Raw genomic sequence first — 12,470 nt, 5'->3', positions numbered from 1 at the left:
ATGAGAGTGGCAGATCTTGGGTGTTTGCTGATGGCCCCTTTGAAGAAATCGCATCTCGATGCGATGTCATCACCGCCGCGAGCCTCGTCGGTTCATGCAAGTTTTATCATGATTCAGCAACACAAAGTGTAGCTCTACCTGCATCTCAGCCATTTGGCTTGCCATGTGTTCTTCATCTTCACCAAACTCAGGTACCCTCTGCGCAAATGCGCTTCTACCGCGCCGTCAAGTTCATGCTGCAGGGTGCGCAGAAGGGCGAGCAGCAGGATTGGAAAGAGCGCGATTGTACATTGTGCCAACTGACGCCACTGGACAGGATCTCTTCCGATGCCGTGATTCCAGATGGTGGTACGGGCATATGGGCAGGCGCGAATGGAGATTGGATCGCTCTTCTTGGCTTTCCCTGGAATTGGGAGCTTGTCAATGTGTACACTGGTCGCCGGATTCCTCTACCAGCAATACGTGAGTTTAAATCCACCCCGGATAAACTTGTGTTCGAGTCTAATGATCAACATCTTCAACTGCTGAAGATAGCTATTTGCCGAGTTCCAACAGCTGCTTCAAATTATACTAGTTTCTCTGTTCTTGCCATCTTCAACGCGGCAATTGCAGTCCTTCACTGTGCTTCTAGCCGATGGACAGTTCTTGACAACCAGTTCTTAGTGTTCGGCTACTCCGATGCAATCATCCACAAGGGTATTGTATTTGCTGTAACTCAGACAGGCGAAGTTTATGCATGGAATCAACTTTCTTGGGGTAATTTTTCTCATCTCATATGATGTGTTTTCGCTATTACCTGCTAGTTTCAGATATAGCTTTAGCCTTTTTCTTTTTGTTGTGCAGTTTTCGTGTCATGCCTGTACCTTTCCCCCTCTATATTCAATCAAAATCAGCAGCGATATGCCTTTGAGTCAAAATAAAGTACTCCCTCATATCCAAATCAAATTGACTCAGCTTTGTCTAGCGAGTGCATCTAGCTAGACAAACTTGAGTCAATTAATTTGTGCATATCTAGCTAGATACATCCAGTTGAGTCAATTAATTTGGATCGGAGGCAGTATTTTAGCTAGTATCATTATTCATGTATGTAATGAACTAATCAAGTTTTGCTGAACTGACTTCAAGCTATGCTTTCCTTTGCAAGGTCCTTTGTTGATCAGCACGGCACCTATTCCGCCAGAACTTGATGAACAAGGTCGGTAAAATCTTGGCTCCTGGTGGTTAGCACGATCTCCTGATGGTCCTAGACTTTTTCTGGTCCATACCTGGAGCGTTACTGACGGGCGGAATTATACTGGATTGGTTCGTATTTTACCTGCTGCTGCTACCTCTGAGGGTCGTCATGGTCGCGCTATTAGCGGGTATGGTAAGGGTTTACTTGGCTGCGAGGTGTACAGCATGGACACCGATCGATTGATGCCACCGAGGCCATGGAGGAGGATTATTTCCCTTGGATCATATTCTCTCTTCCTTGGAGTGAACTATCCGATTATCATTCCAAAGAGAAGACGGGGCAGAACATGACCGTCCAAATATGGTGAGAAGCAACTCTGTTTACACATCGCACCATGCAAGAGGGCCTTGCATATCCTCCTTCTCCGTAAATTTGCCGCTTCGGTTTGAATTACGAAGGCATCTTTGTTGGTTTCCAAACCAACATTAGATGGACATGGCGGCAGGTTCCGTTGTGGTTCATCCCAAGCTTCGCCAACGCCCGGCAATGGAACCTGCCTTCGCGTCACAGGTCCAGAAAGAAGGGCTGATGTACTTTATGTAATACTCATGTTGCAATGCAAGATTTGTATCTGTTGAACTATTTCATTTGCATGTTTATCTCTACCTAGGCTACTCCCTTTCCGTAGTTGTGTTGTACTATCTGTTGAACTATTTCCTTTGCCTGTTATCTCTACCTAGGCTACTCCTCCGTAGTTGTTAAATTGATGTAATGCTCCTACAATGCAGGCTACACTGGGCGTGTGGCCTCTAATGTTATCAAACACCTTTTGTACTCATTCTAGTAAGCATTTCACACGATAGCTCACATAATTAAAGTACTCCTACAACGTATTAGTTGAAAGATATCTCTCATAATTAAGTACCCCTCTTTGAGCTTATGCGAAACATAAATTACTATTTTAGAAATATATACTCTCGTCACAAGATTATATTAAAAACAATGGTACGTAGTTCTATTAGAAAAAAAAGGTGTGAATAGTAGAATGATGTAGAAGTGTTTTTTGAGGTCTGTGCATAGCTAGTGTTCATTGTGCAAAAGCACTTAGACTAGTCACAATGGGAAGTATCATAGACTAGTATCATACATACTCCCTCCGTCCTCAAATAAGTGGACATCTAGCCTCAAACTTTGTCCATGAAAGAGTGTACTTCTATGTTCCCAATGTACTTTAAATTAGCAAAAGTTATTTCTCTCTCATCACATGGAAATCAAACCCAATAATATTTAACACATGTTATCTTAATTTTGTACATGCACTTAGCCTATTGGAGATGAAATAATTAAAGAGGAGAGAGATGTTGGTTGCATCTTCCCAATGCAATTTTTCTCTCTTTTTACTAATTTACCTTGAAAATCCCGCACGTCCACTTATTTATGGACGGAGGGAGTATGATACTAGTTTATGATACAACACCTACAATGCATAGTATCATGAATTAGTATCATAGTTCCATTCTATTTAATGTTTTGTAGAATCTCAATGCAAATATGTGTACATGATGTGTTTGCGTCTAAAATTTCTAGTTTTACGTGCTATGATACTGTATCTACCTATGATACTAATTTCACCTCTCTCATCATTAATTGATGTGCCACATAAGATTTATACCTACATGACATGCATGATACTACTACTACCTATGATACTCCCATTGTGGCTAGTCTTAGTTGAAGCAAAACCGAGCCGTGTCCCGCCCAACCTAGAAAAATTAAGCCTATGTTATTTGTAAAATTCAGCGTAATATTAGCTCATTTTACTTTCTCTGAGCTTGTTGTCCCTCCAACCTTTCTTGTCAAGCTTCACCGCTATGCAAAAGGATAAGAGCATCCCCTATGTTGTCCACAAGACCTATCTACAAGGAAAAAGTAGTTGATAAGGTTGTAGTGGAGGTTATCCACAAGTAATATTTCCTTGGGCTGCATGATTCGTAGGAATAGGAAAAACATATGATTAGTATGGCATGCCTAGTCGAATCCTGTAGGAAGATGAGTTCTCTTTGATTCAGCCAAAGGAATTATCAATGAGATATGACCTCATGTTTATTTTCTATAGGATTATTTCCTATAGGATATGTTCCCATGAATCAAACAACTAGCTGGTGTAGGAAAAAATCCCGTAGAATCAAACAACTAGCAATCAAAAATAATTTATCTCTCATTCCTCTGTCGTGCATGTGGGTACATGATGCGTGTAGTTGACACGTCCGTTGGGAACCCCAAGAGGAAGGTGTGATGCGCACAGCGGCAAGTTTCCCTCAGTAAGAAACCAAGGTTTAATCGAACCAGTAGGAGTCAAGAAGCACGTTGAAGGTTGATGGCGGCGGGATGTAGTGCGGCGCAACACCAGAGATTCCGGCGCCAACGTGGAACCTGCACAACACAACCAAAGTACTTTGCCCCAACGAAACAGTGAGGTTGTCAATCTCACCGGCTTGCTGTAACAAAGGATTAACCGTATTGTGTGGAAGATGATTGTTTGCAGAAAACAGTAGAACAGTGTTGCAGTAGATTGTATGCGATGTAAAGAATAGGACCGGGGTCCACAGTTCACTAGAGGTGTCTCTCCCATAAGATAAACAGCATGTTGGGTGAACAAATTACAGTTGGGCAATTGACAAATAGAGAGGGCATAACAATGCACATACATGTCATGATAAGTATTGTGAGATTTAATTGGGCATTACGACAAAGTACATAGACCGCTATCCAGCATGCATCTATGCCTAAAAAGTCCACCTTCAGGTTATCATCCGAACCCCCTCCAGTATTAAGTTGCTAACAACAGACAATTGCATTAAGTATTGCGCGTAATGTAATCAGTAACTGCATCCTCGAACATAGCACCAATGTTTTATCCCTAGTGGCAACAGCACATCCATAATCTTAGAGGTTTCTGTCACTCCCCCAGATTCACGGAGACATGAACCCACTATCGAGCATAAATACTCCCTCTTGGAGTTACAAGCATCTACTAGTAATGGAGAGCATGCAAGATCATAAACAACACATAGACATGAATTGATAATCAACATAACATAGTATTCTCTATTCATCGGATCCCAACAAACGCAACATATAGAATTACAGATAGATGATCTTGATCATGTTAGGCAGCTCACAAGACCCGAAATTAAGCACAATGGGGAGAAGACAACCATCTAGCTACTGCTATGGACCCATAGTCCAGGGGTGAACTACTCACTCATCACTCCGGAGGCGACCATGGCGGCGTAGAGTCCTCCGGGAGATGATTCCCCTCTCCGGCAGGGTGCCGGAGGCGATCTCCTGAATCCCCCGAGATGGGATTGGCGGCGGCGGCGTCTCTGGAAGGTTTTCCGTATCGTGGCTCTCGGTACTGGGGGTTTCGCGACGGAGGCTATTTGTAGGCGGAAGGGCAGGTAAAGAGGCGGCACGAGGGGCCCACACTACAGGTCGGCGCGGCCAGGGCTTGGGCCGCGCCGCCCTATAGTCTGGCCACCTCGTGGCCCCACTTCGTCTCCTCTTCGGTCTTCTGGAAGCTTCGTGGCAAAATAGGACCCTGGGCATTGATTTCGTCCAATTCCGAGAATATTTCGTTACTAGGATTTCTGAAACCAAAAACAGCAGAAAACAGCAACTGGCTCTTCGGCATCTTGTTAATAGGTTAGTTCCGGAAAATGCACGAATATGACATAAAGTGTGCATAAAACATGTAGATATTATCAATAATGTGGCATGGAACACAAGAAATTATCGATACGTCGGAGACGTATCAGCATCCCCAAGCTTAGTTCTGCTCGTCCTGAGCAGGTAAAACGATAACAAAGATAATTTATGGAGTGACATGCCATCATAACCTTGATCATACTATTTGTAAACATATGTAATGAATGCAGCGATCAAAACAATGGTAATGACATGAGTAAACAAGTGAATCATATAGCAAAGACTTTTCATGAATAGTACTTCAAGACAAGCATCAATAATTCTTGCATAAGAGTTAACTCATAAAGCAATAATTCAAAGTAAAGGCATTGAAGCAACACAAAGGAAGATTAAGTTTCAGCGGTTGCTTTCAACTTGTAACATGTATATCTCATGGATATTGTCAACATAGAGTAATATAACAAGTGCAATATGCAAATATGTAGGAATCAATGCACAGTTCACACAAGTGTTTGCTTCTTGAGGTGGAGAGAGATAGGTGAACTGACTCAACAATAAAAGTAGAAGAATGGTCCTTCAAAAAGGAAAGCATCGATTGCTATATTTGTGCTAGAGCTTTTATTTTGAAAACATGAAACAATTTTGTCAACGGTAGTAATAAAGCATATGAGTTATGTAAATTATATCTTACAAGTTGCAAGCCTCATGCATAGTATACTAATAGTGCCCGCACCTTGTCCTAATTAGCTTGGACTACCGGATCATCGCAATACACATGTTTTAACCAAGTGTCACAATGGGGTACCTCCATGCCGCCTATACAAAGGTCTAAGGAGAAAGCTCGCATTTTGGATTTCTCGCTTTTGATTATTCTCAACTTAGACATCCATACCGGGACAACATGGACAACAGATAATGGACTCCTCTTTAATGCATAAGCATGTGGCAACAATTATTATTCTCATATGAGATTGAGGATATATGCCCAAAACTGAAACTTCCACCATGAATCATGGCTTTAGTTAGCGGCCCAATGTTCTTCTCTAACAATATGCATGCTTAACCATAAGGTGGTAGATCTCTCTTACTTCAGACAAGACGGACATGCATAGCAACTCACATGATATTCAACAAAGAATAGTTGATGGCGTCCCCAGAAACATGGTTATCGCACAACAAGCAACTTAATAAGAGATAAAGTGCATAAGTACATATTCAATACCACAATAGTTTTTAAGCTATTTGTCCCATGAGCTATATATTGCAAAGGCGAATGATGGAATTTAAAGGTAGCACTCAAGCAATTTACTTTGGAATGGCGGAGAAATAACATGTAGTAGGTAGGTATGGTGGACACAAATGGCATAGTGGTTGGCTCAAGGATTTTGGATGCATGAGAAGTATTCCCTCTCGATACAAGGCTTAGGCTAGCAAGGCTTATTTGAAACAAACACAAGGATGAAGCGGTGCAGCAAAACTCACATAAAAGACATATTGAAAACATTATAAGACTCTACACCGTCTTCCTTGTTGTTCAAACTCAATACTAGAAATTATCTAGACTTTAGAGAGACCAAATATGCAAACCAAATTAGCAAGCTCTAGGTGTTTCTTCATTAATGGGTGCAAAGTATATGATGCAAGAGCTTAAACATGAGCACAACAATTGCCAAGTATCAAATTATTCAAGACATTTTAGAATTACTACATGTAGCATTTTCCAATTCCAACCATATAACAATTTGACGAAGAAGAAACTTCGCCATGAATACTATGAGTAAAGCCTAAGGACATACTTGTCCATATGCAACAGCGGAGCGTGTCTCTCTCCCACAAAGTGAATGCTAGGATCCATTTTATTCAAACAAAACAAAAACAAAAACAAACCGACGCTCCAAGAAAAGCACATAAGATGTGATGGAATAAAAATATAGTTTCAGGGGAGGAACCTGATAATGTTGTCGATGAAGAAGGGGATGCCTTGGGCATCCCCAAGCTTAGACACTTGAGTCTTCTTAGAATATGCAGGGGTGAACCACCGGGGCATCCCCAAGCTTAGAGCTTTCACTCTCCTTGATCATGTTGTATCATCTCCCTCTCTTGATCCTTGAAAACTTCCTCCACACCAAACTTAGAACAACTCATTAGAGGGTTAGTGCACAATCAAAATATACATGTTCAGAGGTGACATAATCATTCTTAACACTTCTGGACATTGCACAAAGCTACTGAAAGTCAATGGAATCGAAATATCCATCGAACATAACAAAACTGGCAATGCGAAATAAAAGGCAGAATCTGTCAAAACAGAACAGTTCGTATTGACGAATTTTATCGAGGCACCATACTTGCTCAAATGAAAATGCTCAAATTGAATGAAAGTTGTGTACATATCTGAGGATCACTCACGTAAATTGGCATAATTTTCTGAGTTACCTACAGAGAAAACTGCCCAGATTCGTGACAGCAAAGAAATCTGTTTCTGCGCAGTAATCCAAATCTAGTATGAACTTTACTATCAACGACTTTACTTGGCACAATAAAACACTAAACTAAGATAAGGAGAGGTTGCTACAGTAGTAAACAACTTCCAAGACACAAAATAAAAACAAAGTACTGTAGTAAAAATATGGGTTGTCTCCCATAAGCGCTTTTCTTTAACGCCTTTCAGCTAGGCGCAGAAAGTGTGTATCAAGTATTATCAAGAGACGAAGTGTTGTTATCACAAGCTCCCCCATCCATAGTGGTACTAAGGGCTTTCTCAATTTTAGGCCTATAATAATATTTCTTTGGTTTAGGCACTTTAGAGACATACATAAACTTTTGCTCCTTACCCACATAAGCTTTCTCCTTATATTTAAGAGAAGAAAATGTTGAACTCAAGGTTCCCATAGCTTTTTCAAGTTCGCCAATCCTATTGGTTTGATCATCATGGACAACACAAGTTCCTAGGACACTAATTCTTTCATCAATTCCTTCTAAGGATTTATCAAGTTCATCAGTTTTATCAAGTAACATTTCCACTTTAGTTTCAATACTTGGAAAAATTTTCTCTATGGTTCCCAATTTTTTCATAATATCTTCAAGAGAGATTTCAGTTTTAACTTCATCAACAGGGGGTATTCCAAATAGACTCTCAATAATGCAGCTAGCTTCTAATGCAGGAGTACTTAGGAAGTTACCTTTCGTGAGACTATCAAGAACATACCTATTCCAGCTAGAGACACCAACATAAAAATTTCTGAGTAAAATAGTGGTGGAGTGTTTCTTAGTGCACCTATTATGGGCATTACTAATTCTATACCAAGCATCTCTTAAACATTCTCCCCCTCGTTGCTTAAACGTACGAACTTCAACTTCAGGATTACTCATTTTAGCAATAGTAAATAAAGCAAACTAGATAAAGTAAATGCAAGTAACTAATTTTTTTGTGTTTTTGATATAGAGTGCAAGACAGTAAATAAAGTAAAGCTAGCAACTAATTTTTTTGTGTGTTTTGATATAATGCAGCAAACAAAGTAGTAAATAAAATAAAGCAAGACAAAAACAAAGTAAAGAGATTGGGAAGTGGAGACTCCCCTTGCAGCGTGTCTTGATCTCCCCGGCAACGGCGCCAGAAATTTGCTTGATGCGTGTAGTTGACACGTCCGTTGGGAACCCCAAGAGGAAGGTGTGATGTGCACAGCGGCAAGTTTCCCTCAGTAAGAAACCAAGGTTTAATCGAACCAGTAGGAGTCAAGAAGCACGTTGAAGGTTGATGGCGGCAGGATGTAGTGCGGCGCAACACCAGAGATTCCGGCGCCAACGTGGAACCTGCACAACACAACCAAAGTACTTTGCCCCAACGAAACAGTGAGGTTGTCAATCTCACCGGCTTGCTGTAACAAAGGATTAACCGTATTGTGTGGAAATTGATTGTTTGCAGAAAACAGTAGAACAGTGTTGCAGTAGATTGTATGCGATGTAAAGAATAGGACCGGGGTCCACAGTTCACTAGAGGTGTCTCTCCCATAAGATAAACATCATGTTGGGTGAACAAATTACAGTTGGTCAATTGACAAATAGAGAGGGCATAACAATGCACATACATGTCATGATAAGTATTGTGAGATTTAATTTGGCATTACGACAAAGTACATAGACCGCTATCCAGCATGCATCTATGCCTAAAAAGTCCACCTTCAGGTTATCATCCGAACCCCCTCCAGTATTAAGTTGCTAACAACAGACAATTGCATTAAGTATTGCGCGTAATGTAATCAGTAACTACATCCTCGAACATAGCACCAATGTTTTATCCCTAGTGGCAACAGCACATCCATAATCTTAGAGGTTTCTGTCACTCCCCCAGATTCACGGAGACATGAACCCACTATCGAGCATAAATACTCCCTCTTGGAGTTACAAGCATCTACTTGGCCAGAGCATCTACTAGCAACGGAGAGCATGCAAGATCATAAACAACACATAGACATGAATTGATAATCAACATAACATAGTATTCTCTATTCATCGGACACTAGTAGGAAAACCCTTATAGGCAAAGCTTAGTTTTGTGGCGCACCACTAAAAATGCGCCACAGAATATTATTTTGTGGCGCACCATTCTGGGTGCGCCACAGAAATAGCTTAATTTTGTGGCGCACTATGAAACGCTGATACGTCTCCGACGTATCGATAATTTCTTATGTTCCATGCCACATTATTGATGTTATCTACATGTTTTATGCACACTTTATGTCATATTCGTGCATTTTCTGGAACTAACCTATTAACAAGATGCCGAAGTGCCAGTTGCTGTTTTCTGCTGTTTTTGGTTTCAGAAATCCTAGTAAGGAACTATTCTCGGACTTGGACGAAATCAAAGCCCAGGGGCCTATTTTCTCACGAAGCTTCCAGAAGTCCGAAGGAGAGACGAAGAGGGGCCACAGGGGAGCCAAACCATAGGGCGGCGTGGCCCCCCCTTGGCCGCGCCGGCCTGTGGTGTGGGGCCCCCGTGCCGCCTCTTGACCTGCCCTTCCGCCTATAAAAAGTCTCCGTGACGAAACCCCCAGTACCGAGAACCACGATACGGAAAACCTTCCAGAGACGCCGCCGCCGCCGATCCCATCTCGGGGGATCCAGGAGATCGCCTCCGGCACCCTGCCGGAGAGGGGAATCATCTCCCGGAGGACTCTACGCCGCCATGGTCGCCTCCGGTGTGATGTGTGAGTAGTCTACCCCTGGACTATGGGTCCATAGCAGTAGCTAGATGGTTGTCTTCTCCCCATTGTGCTATCATTGTCGGATCTTGTGAGCTGCCTAACATGATCAAGATCATCTATCTGTAATTCTATATGTTGCGTTTGTTGGGATCCGATGAATAGAGAATACTTGTTATGTTGATTATCAAAGTTATGCTATGTGTTGTTTATGATCTTGCATGCTCTCCGTTACTAGTAGATGCTCTGGCCAAGTAGATGCTTGTAACTCCAAGAGGGAGTACTTATGCTCGATAGTGGGTTCATGCCTGCATTGACACCTGGGACAGTGACAGAAAGTTCTAAGGTTGTGTTGTGCTGTTGCCACTAGGGATAAAACATTAGTGCTATGTTCAAGGATGTAGTCACTAGTTACATTACGCACCATACTTAATGCAATTGTCTGTTGTTAGCAACTTAATACTGGAGGGGGTTCGGATGATAACCTGAAGGTGGACTTTTTAGGCATAGATGCAGTTGGATGACGGTCTATGTATTTTGTCGTAATGCCCAATTAAATCTCACTATACTCATCATAATATGTATGTGCATGGTCATGCTCTCTTTATTTGTCAATTGCCCAACTGTAATTTGTTCACCCAACATGCTGCTTGTCTTATGGGATAGACACCTCTAGTGAACTGTGGACCCCGGTCCAATTCTCTTTACTGAAATACAATCTACTGCAATACTGTTCTACTGTTTTCTGCAAACAATCATCTTCCACACAATACGGTTAACTCTTTGTTACAGCAAGCCGGTGAGATTGACAACCTCACTGCTTCGTTGGGGCAAAGTACTTTGGTTGTGTTGTGCAGGTTCCACGTTGGCGCCGGAATCCCTGGTGTTGCGCCGCACTACATCCCGCCGCCATCAACCTTCAACGTGCTTCTTGGCTCCTCCTGGTTCGATAAACCTTGGTTTCTTTCTGAGGGAAAACTTGCTGCTGTGCGCATCATACCTTCCTCTTGGGGTTGCCCAACGAACGTGTGAAATACACGCCATCAAGCTCTTTTCTCGCGCCGTTGTCGGGAGATCAAGACACGCTGCAAGGGGAGTCTCCACTTCTCAATCTCTTTACTTTGTTTTTGTCTTGCTTAGTTTTATTTACTACTTTGTTTGCTGCACTAAATCAAAATACAAAAAAATTAGTTGCTAGTTTTACTTTACTTGCTATCTTGTTTGCTATATCAAAAACACAAAAAAATTAGTTTACTTGCATTTACTTTATCTAGTTTGCTTTATTTACTGTTGCTAAAATGGCCAACGCTGAAAATACTAAGTTGTGTGACTTCACAACCACAAATAATAATGATTTCTTATGCACACCTATTGCTCCACCTGCTACTACAGCAGAATTCTTTGAAATTAAACCTGCTTTACTGAATCTTGTTATGCGAGAGCAATTTTCTGGTGTTAGTTCTGATGATGCTGCTGCCCATCTTAATAATTTTGTTGAACTATGTGAAATGCAAAAATATAAAGATGTAGATGGTGATATTATTAAACTAAAATTGTTCCCTTTCTCAGTAAGAGGAAGAGCTAAAGATTGGTTGCTATCTCTGCCTAAGAATAGTATTGATTCATGGACTAAATGCAAGGATGCTTTTATTGGTAGATATTATCCCCCTGCTAAAATTATATCTTTGAGGAGTAGCATAATGAATTTTAAACAATTAGATACTGAACATGTTGCTCAAGCTTGGGAAAGAATGAAATCTCTGGTTAAAAACTGCCCAACCCATGGACTGACTACTTGGATGATCATCCAAACCTTCTATGCAGGACTAAATTTTTCTTCACGGAATTTATTGGATTCAGCTGCTGGAGGTACCTTTATGTCCATCACTCTTGGTGAAGCAACAAAGCTTCTTGATAATATGATGATCAACTACTCTGAATGGCACACGGAAAGAGCTCCACAAGGTAAGAAGGTAAATTCTGTCGAAGAAACCTCTTCCTTGAGTGATAAGATTGATGCTATTATGTCTATGCTTGTGAATGATAGGACTAATATTGATCCTAATAATGTTCCATTAGCTTCATTGGTTGAACAAGAAGAACATGTTGATGTAAACTTCATTAAAAATAATAATTTCAACAACAATGCTTACCGGAATAATTCTAGTAACAACTATAGGCCATATCCTTATAATAATGGCAACGGCTATGGTAATTCTTATGGGAATTCTTACAACAATAATAGGAGTTCACCCCCTGGACTTGAAGCCATGCTTAAAGAATTTATTAGTACACAAACTGCTTTTAACAAATCTGTTGAAGAAAAGCTTGGGAAAATTGATATACTTGCTTCTAAAGTCGATAGTCTTGTCATTGATGTTGATCTT

The sequence above is a fragment of the Lolium perenne genome, chromosome 5 (assembly GCF_019359855.2).
Source record: "Lolium perenne isolate Kyuss_39 chromosome 5, Kyuss_2.0, whole genome shotgun sequence".
NCBI lineage: Eukaryota > Viridiplantae > Streptophyta > Magnoliopsida > Poales > Poaceae > Lolium > Lolium perenne.
Note: the sequence above shows the minus strand (reverse complement) of the source record.